This window comes from Eschrichtius robustus, chromosome 1 (assembly GCF_028021215.1).
Source record: "Eschrichtius robustus isolate mEscRob2 chromosome 1, mEscRob2.pri, whole genome shotgun sequence".
Lineage (NCBI taxonomy): Eukaryota > Metazoa > Chordata > Mammalia > Artiodactyla > Eschrichtiidae > Eschrichtius > Eschrichtius robustus.
This window is the reverse complement of record NC_090824.1, coordinates 147,558,760-147,576,163: the sequence shown is the minus strand read 5'-3', so window position 1 is coordinate 147,576,163 and position 17,404 is coordinate 147,558,760.

The window sequence follows — 17,404 nt, the reverse complement described above, 5'->3', positions numbered from 1 at the left end:
GACCCTGCATAGCCAAAGCAATTTTGAGAAAGAAAAACAGAGCTGGAGGGATTAGGCTCCCTGACTTCAAACTATACTACAAAGCTACAGTAATCAAGACAGCATGGTAATGGCACAAAAACAGAAACATAGATCAATGGTACAGGATAGAAAGCCCAGAAATAAAACCACACATATGGTCACCTAATTTATGACAAAGGAGGCAAGAACATATAGTGGAGAACAGACAGCCTCTTCAATAAATGGTGCTGGGAAAACTGGACAGCTATATGTAAAAGAATGAAATTAGAATGCTTCCTAACACCATACACAAAAATAAACTCAAAATGGATTAAAGACCCAACACTTTAAAACTCTTAAAGGAAAACAGGAAAAACAGTCTTTGACATAAACCACAGCAAGATCTTTTTTGACCCACCTCCTGGAGTAATGAAAATTAAAACAAAAATAAACAAATGGGACCTAATTAAACTTAAATGTTTTTGTACAGCAAAGAAAACTATAAACAAGACGAAAAGACAACCCTCAGAATGGGAAAAAATATTTGCAAATGAAGCAATGGACAAAGGATTAATCTCCAAAATATACAAACAGCTCATACAACTCAACAACAAAAAACCAAACAACCCAATCAAAAAATGGACAGAAGGCCTTAATAGACATTTCTCCAAAGAAGACGTATGGATGGCCAGTAGGCATATAAAAAGCTGCTCAACATCACTAATCATTAGAGAAATGCAAATCAAAACTAAAATGAGGTAACACCTCACACCAGTCAGAATGGCGATCATTAAAAAGTCTACAAATAACAAATTCTGGAGAGGCTGTGGAGAACAGGGAACCCTTCTACAATGTTGGTGGGAATGTAAGTTGGTACAGCCACTATGGAAAACAGTATGGAGGTTCCTCAATCCTGGGAATATACCCAGACAAAACTATAATTCAAAAAGATACATGCACACCTATGTTCATAGCAGCATTGTTCACAGTAGCCAAAACATGGAAACAACCTAAATGTCCATCAACAGATGAATGGATAAAAAAGGTGTGGTAATATATATAATGGAATACTACTCAGCCATAAAAAAGAACATAATAATGCCATTTGCAGCAACATGGTTGAAACTAGAGATTATCATACTAAGTGAAGTAAGTCAGAAAGAGAAAGACAAATACCATATGATATCATTTATATGTGGAATCTAAAATATGGCACAAATGAACCTATCTACAAAAGAGAAACAGACTCATAGAAATAGAGAACAGACTTGTGGTTGCCAAGGGTGAGGGGGGAGGGAGAGGGATGGACTGGAAGTTTGGGGTTGGTAGATGCAAACTATTACAATCAGAAGGGATAAAAAACAAGGTCCTAATGTATAGCACAGGGAACTATATTCAATATCCTGTGATAAACCATAATGGAAAATAATATTAAAAAGAGTTTATATACGTGTATAACTGAGTCACTTTGCTGTATAGCAGAGATAGGCACAACATTGTAACTCAACTATACTTCAATAAAAAAAAAAAAAGGAAATAAGAATGTTGAAAAATAAAGAAATAATTCATTTACTATCTCACAATTCTGTAGGTCAGGAGTCTAGGTACAGTGGGGCTCATCTCGGGTCCTCTGCCTAGAGTCTCATGAGACTGAAATCAAGGTGTTGGCAGGACTACGTTCCTTTCTGGAGGCTTCCAAGCTTATTCAAGTTGTTGGCCCACTTTAATTCCTTGTGGTTGTAGGATTGAGGTTGCTGTTTCCTTGTGGGCTGTCAGCCGTGGGCTGTCAGCCAAGGGCTGGTCTTGTGCCTAGAGGCTGCTGAATCCCTTCTCATGCTTTCTTTGTGGCTCCCTGCAGCAGTGTTGAGTTGAATCTCTCTCACACTACAAATCTTCCAGCTTTTCCATCACCATATCTCTCTGACTCTAGCCAAAGAAAGTGCTCTGCTTTTCAGGGCTCATGTGATTATACAGACCCACTTAGATAATCCAGGATTATCTACATATCTTAAGGTTCCTGGCCGCTTTTTTCACATAATGTAACACATTCACAAGATCCAGGGTTTAGGGTGTGGATAGCTTGGGGGACCCATTCTGCCTGACACACTGTCTTTCTTCTACCTTCTTAATATCCTATAATTTTTTAAGCATAGATGGATGTAATTAATGGGCAAGGATGAAACAATTCCTAGGGTACTTAAAATATAAATGTTTTAAGATACAGGAAAAATTAAATCACTAAGATCCCATACTGTATCTTAGATTTATTAAAGGATCCAATGGACCCATATGTTAATTATAAAATAAAATACTGTTCTGTGCCAGTCTTAGCCTTTTAGTAGCCAACATTGTGGCTGGAGGGGCCCTTGAGTTTCTTATTATGATTGCAAGACACCCTCAGCAATAACCATCAGGAGACTTTGAAAAAAATAACAAGTTTTATTACTCAACTGAATGGAGAGTACAAAGCATGTCTGGGGCCACACAGTGAGATCATGGGGTCCAGGGTGGGAGCCTAGGGCTTCTCGGACTCACTCTTTATTGGTGAGTTTAAAACCTAAGAGCTGGACAAAAACGAGAAGAAAACAACAACACGTGGTCAAACAGTCAGTTACTGAATCAACTGAAGATCTCTGAACAAAGGAGCTTCAAGGGGGTGGCCTGGCTCTTTATCCAGTCCTGTGGCTGGCAGTGTGTTTATCTGAGACAGCTTCTTTGAGGTGGAGGCCTCAGCAATCAAAGTCTAAGTCAAGCACTTGCATATGGAAACAAACAAACAAAAAACAACAACAACAAAAAATCAACTGTCAGGCTTACACTACAAATACAGTTTATTTTATTAAAAATTAGTAAAACTGCTTTTTTTTGGATGGCTTCTAAGAAAGGATGAAAGTGTTGTAAAATGTAAATCCTTATAGATAATTTGAACTGCTTAAAAAGAAACTCAAAAATTAAAAGTAGGTCAAATGGAACTTAATGGTTTTCCAAAGGTTAAAATCCAAACAGTTGTTCAATGTGAGCATCTGTGTAAATGGATAGAACAAAAAGAAAATTCTTAGATTTAACAGTTTGGGTTTAGGTCCATTATAAGAAAATTCACTGAAACTTGTTAAGTACTGAAAGAGACTACCAAGTGAGATAATAGGTTTTCTTTTGCTTCGATATCTTTAAGAATACAACTGAAAAGTGGAAAACTAATGTTACAATCTATTAAGAGTCTTTCTAATCCTCTCACTTTGGAATTTCTTTTTATGTCTTTTTAATGTCCTTAGGAGTCTCCTCGCCCTGCCACCACACATATACACTTTGATTTGTTTGCTTTTTCATTGAGATTGGGTCATGAATGCTGTCAGTGAGGCTGCCTGGAATTATGAAAAGTACCCATAAAATTAGAAAATGAGCTCCTAGTAAATTTCACTGCTTAATAGCTATATAGTCTTATTAATCACTAAAGCCATGCATATTTCATAAAGTTGTTATAGGTACTAATAAAATGATGGGGCTACACATGCTTTGTAATGTGGAATACAGTTATTAAATAGTAAGAAGTCACAGAGACGTGATGTCCCCACTCTTTCTTCTCATTCTTAGATATATGGGTTCTTCCTTTTTTTTTTCTTCATGGGATTTCCAAGGTTCCTGCCCACTGCAACAATGTGAATATGAACTCACTTTACTTTCTCACTTTCTCTACTTGTCAGATATCTTGGCACATAAAATCAGTCAAATGCAAGTGCTCTACACGTAGAATCCCCAGGACTGCTCTACATTACCTTGATAGGACAGAATTATGTCACCAAGTCAGAATTTCTGATATAAATATATAGGTTGGGATTATTTTTCTAGTTAAAAATTTGAGCTCATAGTTCCTGATCTCCTGTCAATAGGTAAAAATAAATAAGAAAAACACCAGAAATATATTTTGATGGTTTATTTTATGTGTCAACTTGACTGGATCATGGGTGACCAGATATTTTGCTAATCATTATTTCTGGGTGTGCCTGCTGGGTGTTTCCTGATGAGGAATCTCCGGATGAGATGAGCATTTGCATCAGTGGACTTGGTAAAGCAGATGCTCTCCACCACATAGGTGGGCATCATCTAATCCACTGAGGGCCTGAACAGAACAACAGGTGGAGGAAGGAGGAATTTGCTCTTTTTCCTGCCTCACTGTTGAGCTGGGACAGCTCACCTCACCTTCTGCCTTCAGACAGACACCATCAGCTCCCTGTGTTCTTAGACCTTCTGACTCACACTGAACTGTGCCACTGGCTCCCCTGGTCCCCAGCTTGCAGATGGCAGATTGCATGAGCCATTTCCTCATAATCTCCCTTTGTCTCTCTCTCTCTTTATATATATGTGTGTATATATACACACATACACACATATATGTATATATATATTTGTATGTATTTTTAAAGGAAATACATATATTATCACATTGTGGTTTTTCTTCTTTATGTTTTTAACCTATATTTGTATGATATTTGTGGCAATGATGTTAAATAATTTATCACCCTGGCCTTAGAATTAGTTTACCTCAGCTTGAATAGAGTTTGCCACATAGGAACTGTGCCTCCTTGGTCAGGAAACTAAACCTTCTAACTTCAGTTTCTTTATCTGAACGATACTGTGAAGATTAAAAAGAATGGTGCATGTAGAAGACCTAGCTTCATTCGCAGAGTTAATTAATTAATTAATCTATCAGAATTATTAATATTGTGTAGACAGGTGAGTTAATAGTGAAACCCGGGGCTTCTCTGGTGGCGCAGTGGTTGAGAATCTGCCTGCTAATGCAGGGAACACGGGTTCGAGCCCTGGTCTGGGGGGATCCCACATGCCGCGGAGCGGCTGGGCCCGTGAGCCACAATTACTGAGCCTGCGTGTCTGGAGCCTGTGCTCCACAACAAAAGAGGCCGTGATAGTGAGAGGCCCGCGCACAGCGATGAAGAGTGGCCCCCACTTGCCACAACTAGAGAAAGCCCTCGCACAGAAACGAAGACCCAACATAGCCATAAATTAAAAATAAATAAATAAATAGTGAAACCCCAAAGTCAGTGAGTATTTGTACAATTTTTAAGAAATGGGCTATATTTAGTTTTATACTGTGAAATATTGTGCTGTGTTTGTCAAGATTACCTGTTTCAACATTGTATGGCATGAGAGGTAAATTTTCAAAATAATTATTCCTCTTTACTAACTTTAATAACTTGAATGAGGAAGGTCATCTTAAATTAAACAATGTGGGTAGAGAATAGTGAAGAATTTGAGGGTTCAGATGTGCAGTGTGCAGCTGTTGAGGACTTTTCCTGAGGTGTCTTCAAGTTATCACTCGGCTTCTCATAAAAGATTTCCCCATACGTTACATAATTGTCTCCTGAGTTATAAATTCTAACAAGTGTAAAGTGTTGTACAAATAGCAAGTCTTACTTACAATGATGAGTGTGCTAGAGTTTTGTGGAAATTCAAATTATCGATCATTCTGAGAAATAGTCAAATTGAAATGGAAATTTCAAATATTTTAATGTTAAAAGGGAAACATTTTTGACTTAATGAGATGTTGAACACCACACCAGAAAAGAAGAGAAGATTTAGCAGACGTGTTGCTGGCCATCTGGTGTATTCAAAACACTTGAAATTTGTCAGAACCAAATGAACGTGGATCATGCCTTCTTCCCAGGCTGGCTATGCTCTGCGTGTAAAACGTAGAAGGAACTCGCTCCTCATTTCACATCATGACTCAAGTCAAAGCATTGTCACTTGTAGAAGAGGAATATATCCCTTCTCTACTCTTTCTAATCATCTCTGGGCCAACTTTGAGCTTCACAGAGTGGAAACTCTGTGTGGTTTTTGTAGGATACTTTGTTAAGCAATTAAATATTTCCAGAGCCATCAAATTATACAAAGTTTCTAGCTCAATATGATAATATTAATTTCAGAAGGTCCTTATATTCATCTTAGCCAAGGATTTATCTAGTTAATCCTTTGGTTAGCTGCTGATTTATTCCATTTATTCATCCATTTGGTACCAAAGTTTCTGTTCTTCTCAGTCTAATCAACCAGAAATGCTGTCTACTACATAAAATTATTTTGATAATCTGTCAGTTACTGACTCTATTTTAGACTGACAGTGCTAACAGATTTGCCCCAGGTTAGTTCTCCTAATTGTTTTGATAAAATAGTATATCATAATTTTTCCACATTTTAATGGATTTATTAAAGTTTGACAGAGATTTGAAAATGCATTTACTGTCTTAATTTTATAGATAAGAAAACTCATTTATTTAACAAATACTTACTATGCATCTATTTTTAAAACTTGCTATTTTGAAATAATTTTGGACTTACAGAAAATTGCAAAGATAGTACTGTGGGTTCCTGTATGCCCTTCACAGAGCTTCCCTAAATGTTATCTTCTATGAGCATGATAAATTTATCAAAAGTAAGATTGTATATCACAAACTTACTAAACTCATACTTTATTCACATATTACCAGTTTTTGCACTGTCCTTTTTCTGTTCCAGGGTCCAATCCAGGGCCTCACATCCAACCTGGCATTTAGTTGTCATGTCTCATTAAGAGTCTTCCTTGGTCTGGGACAGTTCCTCACTCTTTCCTTGTCTCTCATGACCTCAGCAGTTTTAAAGAGTAGCAGTCACAATTTGGGTTTATCTGATGTTTTCTCATGGTTTGATTGAGGTTACCCTTTTTGTTCAGTGCGTCATATCAGGTAATACACAATGTCTTATTACATCTTGATCACTTGGTTATCATGGTGTCTTCTGGGTTTCTTCACTATAAAGTTATTAATTTTCCCTTTGGAATTAATAAATATCCTGAGAGAGATACTTTGTGATTATGCAAATAGCTAGTTTCTCCTTTTCTCACTGATTTCAGCATCTATTAGTGAATCTTGCCTACAGTGATTTTACTTTGGTGTTTGCTTCATGGTAATTTTGTATTTCTCTCAATCCTTCTACTTTCATTAATTGAAATTTTTCTGTAATGAATCTCTTTATTTAATAAATTATATATATCAGTATTAACACAAGCATATTTATGTTATCTTATGACTTACTATTACTATTCAGTTTCTTAATCAAATTGTCTCAGTTTTGGCTACTGGGCATTCCTTCAAGTTGGCTCTTATCTCCTTTCAACATGCCACCATTACTTTTTAAGCTCTTCCTTACTATCTGACACCACAATGTTCATCTTGTATTTTTGCTGTCCCAGCCCTGGAATCAATCACTTCTCTAAGGAATTCTGGTTCCCTCTATTAGAAAACAGTATTAGAAACCAAGATATAGGTGCTAGAATTATCACTCATGAAGTGCTAGAAACTTGATGAATTATAATGAACAAACAGATCAAAACCCCTGTCCATCTGGAGCTTGCTTCTGGTGTGGAGTGTAAAGGGTCATCTTCTGAAAAAAGGTGCTAAATGCTAAGGGTAAAACTCAGCAGGAAGAAAGGAAACAAATGTGCTGGAGACAGAGGGGATGTTGATGGAGATCAGAATGCAACATTAAGAAGAGAGATTAGATTGTGCCTTATTGAAAAGGTGACATTTGAGCAAAGACTTGAGGAGGTAAGGAAGTTATCTTGGTCAGCTTGGGCTGCTATAACAAAATATCACAGACTGGATGGATTGAAAAACAGACACTTATTGTTGACAATTCTGGAGGCTGGGAAGTCCAAGATCACAGTGCAGGCAGATTCAGTTCTTGGTGAGGGCCCTCTTCCTGGCTTGCAGACAGCCACTGTCTCATTGTTTGCTCACACGGCCTTTCCTCAATGCATACAATTGGAGGGAGATCCCTGTTTTCTTAAAAGGCCACTGATATCATCCTGAAGGCCCCACCCTCATGACCTATCTAAAACTAATTTCATCCCAGAGGCCCCACCTCCAAATACTATCACATTAGGAGTTAGGGCTTCAATATATGAATTTTGGGAGGACACAAACATTCAGTCCATAACATAAATTGACTGTCAAATATCTGGGAAAAGTGCATTCAAGGAAGAGAAAGTCAGTGGAAAGCGATTAAGCATGAGAAGCACTCTGTGGTCTAAGAACACCAGGAAGGCCAATGTGACTGGAGGGAAAAGAGCAGGAGAAGAGGCCCAACAGGTAAAATAAAGGATCAGGTAGAGCCAAATGACCTGGAGACCTTGAGGTCACTGTAACCCTGGAAATTTTGAGCATAGGAGTGGTCAGATCGAGAATGATCAGTGAAGTGGTGAGGGTGAGGGTAGGTTGACCAGGGGATTGCAGGAACCCAGGTGAAAGATGAGGGCAGCTCAGGTCAAGGTGGTGGCAAAGGAGGTTATCAGAAATAGCTGGATATTTTACATGTTTTGATGTAGAGTCAACAGAGTTTCCTGTTGGGTTAGGTGTGAGATGTAAGAAAAAGAGAGTTGAGATTTTTGTTTGAGCAGCTAGAAAGATGGACTTCTCATCAACTGAAATGAGGAAGACTTTATGGAGAGCAGGTTTGGGTGAAGGATTAGAACCTCTATTTTCTTACTTCTTATAAGTGTCCTTCTCACAATGTTGTTCTCATGATCAAATGATGAAATGTTGCCAAGGTGCAGAGCATGGTGTCTGGCATATATTGAGAGCTAAATAGATGTTAGAATTGTTTTCCTATTCATTGGTGATATGTTCATCATCATTGGTGACATCAATGTCATCACCTTTGGGATGTCCCAGGGTCTTTGGTAGGAGAAGAGAGATAGGTGGAAAGGGCTGGGTGTTTTCAGAAACAAGTAACTGGTTTAACCCTTTAATTTTGCAAAAGAGAAAAATTTGAACTGAATTAGTGAAAAACTCTTCCATGACTCACCAGTTTCTCTTTTTCCTTAGAGTATACTTTGATAGGAAAATTGATGTTTATGTGTTAAAGCTACTGAGATTGTGAGATAGTGTTAAAGCAGTGTGAGCTTAACCCATCCTGACTAACAAACATAGTAAGCCATCGTATAAGGTGGTTTCCTGATGTCCAGCTTAGAACCCCTTTGATGATGCCATGATATATGATTATGCAGTCTAAAATACTCCTCAATAAATTATGATGAAAATAGATAAGATGGTGTATATGAAGAAGGCAAAGCTTGGGAGAAATGGTAATCAAGACCACAAATTTTTTAGGGGATGGGGATGGTAAAAAATTTGCTTGTGACAATTATCAATTCATTAGCCATGCAAGGGGTATCCATCCAAGAGTTAGGATATGGGATATTGTGAAATGCAGGAGGAAAGCCCTCAATGCTCTTATCTGAACTCCAGGTGAACTGCTTCTGGGGAAAGCAACTTCATCTTTACGTTGGACAACTGTGCAATTCCAGAGTGAGGTGAACTTAAATAGGAGCATTATCTAAGAACTGTTACAAGACATTAGAAATCTTTCTGTTTTAGCTTTTCTTTCATCAATATATGCATCCATATAGTTTAAAAGAACGATTTTTACAAGGCTTATTATTGAAAAAATAGTCTAATATACCCTTAATATCCTATTCCACAGAGCCCTTACATTTTTAAATGTTTCTTTTGGTTTTTACTTTTATAACTCTATATAACATGTTTATACTACCACTTCTTGATTTTTTAGTTTTTGACATTATCTTTGAAAAGATAAAGTTTTAACTCACTACTGCTGCCACCAACACACACACACACACACACACACACGCAAACACACACACACACCATTTCCTCAACTCCAATGCTCTTCATATAATTTTAACATATTTTAGTTTAAACCAGTATTTATTATTTACCTCATTACTATTATGTAAATGTTATTCATAGATGAGCCAACTGGCATAGTACAGTTACTTTTCCTTTTTAGCATTAATTGTCCCCAAAGTTAATTGTCTTGTTTTCAGTTGCTTAGTTTCTTATGAATTTATCACTTATTCCAACCCCAACCCTCCCCAAATGTCTAAATTTCGTTAAAATACATCAATTCCATGATCCTAAAGGAAGCTCTCCAGGAGATTTCAGGCCCGCTCCAGTGTCCTGGGGGCATCCCAGCTGCACCTGCCCTTCCCCCTCAGTGTCCTGAGGATGCCCTGGGCCCTGTACTCATGTGACTTCCCTATGTACTGGAGGCCTGGGCATCATTACTGAATCACTCTCTTGTTTTGGTACAGCTCCTTTTCGAGTTGCTTCCTGAGGAAAGGGAGGTACATTTATTCAACTCTCATGTTTAATAGACAGTTTTTCTGGGTTTAAGTTTGGAAGTTATTTTCCTTCAGAATTTCAAAAGTTTTGTTGTGTTGTTTTCAACTTTCATTTTTGCTATTGAGAAGTACAAAGCCATTTTCATTCTTAATCCTTTGTATCTGACATATTTTTTCTTTCTCTTAAAAACGTAGGATACTTCCCAGAATTGTGATATTTTACAAGGTTAGGCTTAATTTTTAAAAATCAGTTGTGTGGGGTTCTTTATCAGCCTTTACAGTTTGAAATTCATGTCCTTTAATTTTGGGAAATTTCTTTGCAGATTTGAAAAATCATCTTCTACTCTCTTAATTCTTCTTGCTTTCCAAAACTTCTTTTATTTGAATGTTGGTCCTCCCAAATTGATCCTCTAATTTTTTTATCTTTTCTCTCCTATTATCCATACATTTGACTTTTTGTTCTACATTCAGGGAAATTTCCTCATCTTATTTTCTAACACATTGTGTTTTCTAAATATTGAATTTTAATTTACAAGAATTACAAGAATTCTTACCTTTTAAAAAATAGTATATTTTTAATCAACATCGTGTTCTTGTTTCATGGATGCAACACCTTCCTTTTTCTCTCTAGGGATACTATAGTAGTATAGTAAAAGTATTCTATAATAGTGGTTTTATTATTATTGAGGTTTTATTTCCCTGTGTGGTTTCTCTTTTCTTTAAGTAGGGTTTTCCCTATTGATTGATAGGTTTTCATTTATATCTTTGATATAAGAGGTCAGATATCTACACATATAAGTAGTCAGGTATTTACTCACTCTTGCTGTCTGCTCATGTTTAAGGATGGGCCACCAAGATAATGGTTGGTATATCTGTGCATGGATGGTGGGCTATACAAAGTGCAAATGGGATGGAAAACTTCACTGGGGAGCCCCAAATCTCTTTGTTTGTAGCTTTTCAGAATCCCTGCAGAAGTCTTCCTATCTCCTGCCTGGAATTATTAACCTATCTTACATATTTCTGGGTATCAAGTAGAGAAGAGGCTGGAGAACTCAACATTCAGTATATAAATATTCACTTAATGTCCCTGTTTTTAGAAGTATGCTCTGTTCCCCCTGCTCAACTGTTCCAGGAGCTCTTAGTCAAGTGACACTCAATGTTCTTCTCCTGAGAAGATAAGCTGGTGGGCTTCTGCTGGGCTCATCTGGTTGTGTGGGGTGTGTATATGTACGTGTGTGTGTGTGTTTACAGGGGGAGAAGGGATAGCTGGTAAATAACAGTTTCTTAAACAGGGTTTTTACCAATTATTTTTATTATCTGCTTTCATTTGCAAAGCTACTTTCAAAGCTATTTGCTAGTTGGGTAGTTCTGAGAATACTTCAGTCCTGAGCTGCTTCTATTATAAAATGGGAATAATATTTCCAGTTTTGTATAAAGGCATCTAGCACAGAGTAAACACATAGGAAATAACCAAAAAATGTTGGTTAATTTGGATGTTAGCTTAATACAAAAATGGTATTCACCAAAATTGCATCTCAGTAATCACAACAATCTACAGAAGAGAATGTGTATTTAAATTTTTTTTTTATCTTGCTGGAACCTGGATGTCAATAGATTCTCCTTGAACTTGTAGAATAAAGCAAAGTACCCATTCTAGGCACATCTGCATGGGACCTTTCCAGAGTGTCCACATTTGAGAAACATTCCAACCATGCAGTGAGGGTCATCTATGGGCCCCCACACCTGTAAGGTCTCATCAGCACCTGTAAGGCAAACTGTTGTAAACATGTTTGCTTTTCTTCACTCCATGCTTATAAAGATCTTTTGAGGTAGTTATAACAGCCCATTGCAGTTGGTGCTTAAATGTTACCTAAACCAGTAATATTCACTCTACTAATGCCAGTAAATTACTGTGCAAAGTTATGCATAGTTGAAGGTTTTTCCCATCAGAACCATTGGAATAAATACTGTCGTATGACAAGCCTTGAGTAGATGCCAACAATGAGCTTTGGGGAAAGTTGGGGCAAAGGTGTTCTGGGGGGTGAGTAGAAAATGCCAGGCTAATATGTTTCAAGTTAACCCCACTGAAAAGTCTCCATACTTTAGTCCACAGATTCACATTAAAGACATTACAATAAACCTACATTGTTGGTCTTTCATGGGGTTGTTTGCTAATTTAAAGCAGAGGTTGGATAAGGATTGGCTTAAAGTGTATTCTAGGCTGTTCAGCTTCCCACCATGGCTTGTCCATGGTAATTCCTAGGGAAGGCAAGCAAATGCTTTAAACCACACCCCACCCTCCACCACACTTACAAGTTCCACTTCCTAGAAATTGTATAAACCTGATTTAAGAAAGACCATTTAAATTCAAGATGGCAGAGGAGTAGGAGGACGTGGAGTTCATCTCTCTCCATGGATGCATCAGGAATACATCTATAGATGCAACAATTCTCACAGAACACTGGCTGAAAACTAGCAGAAGAACTTGGACACGAGAAAGAACTATAAAGATCCCTGCATAACTGGGTAGGACGGAAAAAAAGAAGGGAGAAAGAGGAGGAGAGGAAGCAGGATGGGACCTGCACTCTGGGATGGGGGAGCTGAAGCAGAGGAGAGATCCCCGAATTTGGGGAAACCCTGTCTCCAATGGGGAAATCGATTGGGACAGAAGGGAAGCATTTGAGACTGTTGGAAGTGGGTGAAGTGGCTGATCTGTGACAGACTGGACAGAGTGACAAATACACAGACGATCCGTACTGTGGCCCAAAGTGCCCCAGACTGGGACATGCTTCACAGGTGTGCAAGGGGGCTGGGAGGTGGAATGTGGGGATTGGAAAACAGGCCTGGAGCAAGAATTGCTGTTGGCTGTGGGGAGATGGACTGAGGGAGGAAATCCACAACAGGGAATGCCTACGAGGAAGACTGGACTGCCATGGAAGCAGGGTGCTATTGCTGAGTCATGCAGAGGAAGGAGCCACTATTGTAACCTCTCTCTCCCCACACACCAGCACTGGCTGCCGAGTAATTTAAAAAGCCCCCTCAGAGCTGGCCCTCACCTGCCTTATGCTGGGCACCAGAAAAGACCATCACTAGGGCCATATCTCTTACACCTGTGGCTGCCGGCTTCCCTGTGAATTTGGTGCTGCAGGGGCTCCTGAGATCCAAACAGTCATACCGCATCTGCACCCTGTCCTAACTGGGGCAGAACCAAGAGCTCCAAGGCAGCCACAGGACCAGACTCCTGTGGGTGGACCACATGCAGAGGTGGGGATAAAACCAAACTGAACCCCAGGGATGGGGTGTCTAAGGAAGAAGACTGAAAATCTTTCCATCAGCTGTACAAGCTGCAGATTAAATGCCCACAATCAGCTAGGTAGACCCTGCATCTGTGGAATATCTAAGTAGACAATGAGTGTTCCCACAAATGAAAAGAGTCTAGTTCTGGCAGCTGTGGACTTTGGGGACAGCACATGCAAGAATTGGGCAAGATCAGAGTCTGAGTGGTGCCCACAGGGCCCTCAGCACATCCAGAGACCAGCCCAGAGGCAGAGGAGAGCCTCTTGGGGAGGCAGAGGTGGGCTGTGGCTCACAGCGTGTGCAAGGACACTTACAGCAGAGACCCCAGGGAAACATAATAATTACTATTAATTTTATTATGTTTTGATTCATTCTGTTGTTGGCTCTGGCTTTTTGTTTGTTTGCTTTTTCTTTCTTTTTTTATTTGTTTGTTGTTTTAGTTTTTTTAAAATTTATTTAGTCTTTTGGGATCTCTGTGATTTTTAACATATTTTTTATTTTTATTTTTTATATATATTTCTATTTTTACTTTGCTTTTCTGTTGTTCTGTGTTTTTTCCCCTTATTTTCTTCTTCTTTTTCGTTAATACATTTAAAAAAATATTTCCATTTCTACTTTGCTTTTCCATTATCCTGTGTTTTTTCCATTTTTAATTTATTTTATTATTTTTCTTCAATCATTTTTATTGGTTTGTTCTGTTTCCTTGTTTATTCTTCAGTCGGCACACTGCTTTGGTTTTGTTTTTAGGTTATGTGTTTTTGTTAGTTTTAACCCTAATTTTTTTATTTCGTTTTTGAGTTCTTCTATTTGTCTGGTTGTTCTCTTGCTTTCTGTTTTATTTGGTTCTGTTTTTGTTTCTTTTATGTGTGTGTGTTTCCTTGTTTCTGTTTTTGTTTGTTTCATTTTAGTTTTACAATTTTTCCAGGGTTTTGTTTGTCTTTTTTTTCTTTAATATATTTTCTATTTTATTTTTTTATATTTCTATTTCTACTTTGCTTTTCTGCTGTTCTGTCTTCTTTCCCCTACTCTCTTTCTTTTCTTTTTTCTTTTTATATCATTGTTGTTGGTTTGCTTTGTTTCTTTGCTTCATTCTCCAGTTGGCACTCTGCTTTGGTTTTGTTTTTTGGTTTTGGGTTCTTGTCAGTTTTCTTTTTAATTGTTTGATTTCATTCTTGGGTTCTTTTATTTGTCTGGTTGTTCTCTTGCCTTTTCATTTATTTGGTTCTGTTTTTGTTTCTTTTGTGTGTGTGCGTGTTTCTTCGTTTCTGTTTTTGTTTGTTTGATTTTACTTTTTACCATTTGTCTGGGGTTTTGTTAGTCTTTTTTTTTTTTTTTAAATCCCCTTTATTGCTGGGACGAACAACTTGTAGGGTCTAGGTTCCTCAACCAGAAGTCGGGCCTGAGGCTCTGGGGTGGGAGCACCAAGTCCAGGATGCTGGACCAATAGACAATTCCCGGACCTAGGGAAGATTAATCGCCAAGAGCTCTCATGGAATACTTTATTTGAATCTAAGACCCTGCTCCACTCAACAGCCAGCAACTCCCACAACTGGACCCCTCACACCAAACAACAAATGAGACAGGAACAGAAACTCATCCATCAGCACACAGACTACCTAAAGTCATACTAAGCTCACAGACACCACAAAACTCACCACCTGACACAGTTCCGCTCATCAGAGGGAGAAGACTTAGCTCCACCCACCAGAACACAGGCACCAGGCTCTCCCATCAAGAAGCCTTACACAAGCCACTAGACCAACCTCACCACCAGGGGCAGAGAACAGAAGCAAAAGGAACTATTACCCTGGAGCCTGGGAAAAGGAGACATCAAATATAAATTAGACAAAGTGAGAAGACAGAAAAATATCTTGCAGGCAAAGGAGCAAGATAAAAACCCACAAGAACAAATAAATGAAGAGGAAGTAGGCAAACTACCTGAAAAGTAATTCAGAGTAATGATAGTAAAAATGATGCAAAATCTTGGAAATACAATAGAGAAAATACAAGAAACGTTTAACAAGACCCAGAAGAACTAAAGAGCAAACAAAGAGTAATGAACAACACAATAACTGAAATTAAAAATACTCTAGAAGGAATCAATAGCAGAATAAATGAGGCAGAAAAACGGATAAGTGAGCTGGAAGATAGAATGGTGAAAATAACTGCTGCAGAGCAGAATAAACAAAACAAGAATGAAAAGAACTGAAGACAGTCTCAGAGACCTCTGGGACAACATTTACTGCATTAACATTCGAATTATAGGCATCCCAGAAGACGAAGAAAAAAAGAAACGTTCTGAGAAAATATTTGAAGAGATTATAGTCGAAAATTTCCCCAACATGGGAAAGGAAATACTCAATCTAGTCTGGGAAGCTCAGAGAATCCCATACAGGATAAACCCTAGGAGAAACATGCCGAGACACATATTAATCAAACTAACAAAAATTAAACACAAAGAAAAATATTAAAAGCATAAACAGAAAAGCAACAAATAATATACAAGGGAATCCCCTAAGGTTAATGGCTGATCTTTCAGCAGAAACTGAACAGGCCAGAAGGGAGGGCAAGGTATATTTAAAGTGATGAAAGGGAAGAATCTACAACCAAGATTACTCTACCCAGCAAGGATCTCATTCAGATTCAGTGGAGAAATCAAAAGCTTTACAGACAAGCAAAATTAAGAGACTTTAGCACCACCAAAACAGCTTTACAACAAATGCTAAAGGAACTTCTCTAGGCAGGAAACATAACAGAAGGAAAAGACTTACAAAAACAAAGCCAAGATAATTAAGAAAATGGTAATAGGAACATACATATCGATAATAACCTTGAATGTAAATGGATTAAATGCTCCAACCAAAAGACATAGCCTGGCTGAATGGATACAAAAACAAGACCTGTATATATGCTGTCTAAAAGAGACCCACTTCAGACCTAGGGACACAGGCATACTGAAAGTGAGTGGATGGAAAAAGATATTCCATGCAAATGGAAATCAAAGAAAGCTAGAGTAGCAATACTCATATCAGACAAAATAGACTTTAAAATAAAGACTACTACAAGAGATAAGGAAGGACACTACAGAATGATCAAGGGATAAATCCAAAAAGAAAATATAACAATTGTAAATATTTATGCACCCAACATAAGAGCACCTCAATACATAAGGCAAATGTTAGTAGCCATAAAAGGAGAAATCAACAGTAACACAATAATAGTAGGTGACTTCAACGCCCCACTTACACAAAAGGACAGATCATCCAAACAGAAAATAAAAAAGGAAACACAAGCTTTAAATGAGACATTAAACAAGATAGACCTAACTGATATTTATAGGACATTCCATCCCAAAACAACAGAATACACTTTCTTCTCAAGTGCACATAGATCATTCTCCAGGATAGATCACATCTTGGGTCACAGATCAAGCCTCTGTAAATTTAAGAAAACTGAAATCATATCAAGCACCTTTTCCGACCACAACCCTATGAGACTAGGCATCAATTACAGGAAAAAAACTGTAAAAAAATACAAACATATGGAGGCCAAACAAAACACTACTAAACAACCAAGAGATCACTGAAGAAATCAAAGAGGAAATAATAAAATACTTAGAAACAAATGACAATGAAAACATGACAACCCAAAAGTTATGTGATGCAGGAAAAGCAGTTCTAAAAAGGAAGTTTATAGCAATACAATCCTACCTCAAGAAAAGACAAAAATCTCAAATAAACAACCTAACCTTACACCTAAAGCAATTAGAGAAAGAAGAAGAAGAAGAAGAAGAAGAAGAAGAAGAAGAAGAAGAAGAAGAAGAAGAAGAAGAAGAAGAAGAAGAAGAAGAAGAAGAAGAACAACAACAACAACAACAACAACAACAACAACAACAACAACAACAACAATAACAACAAC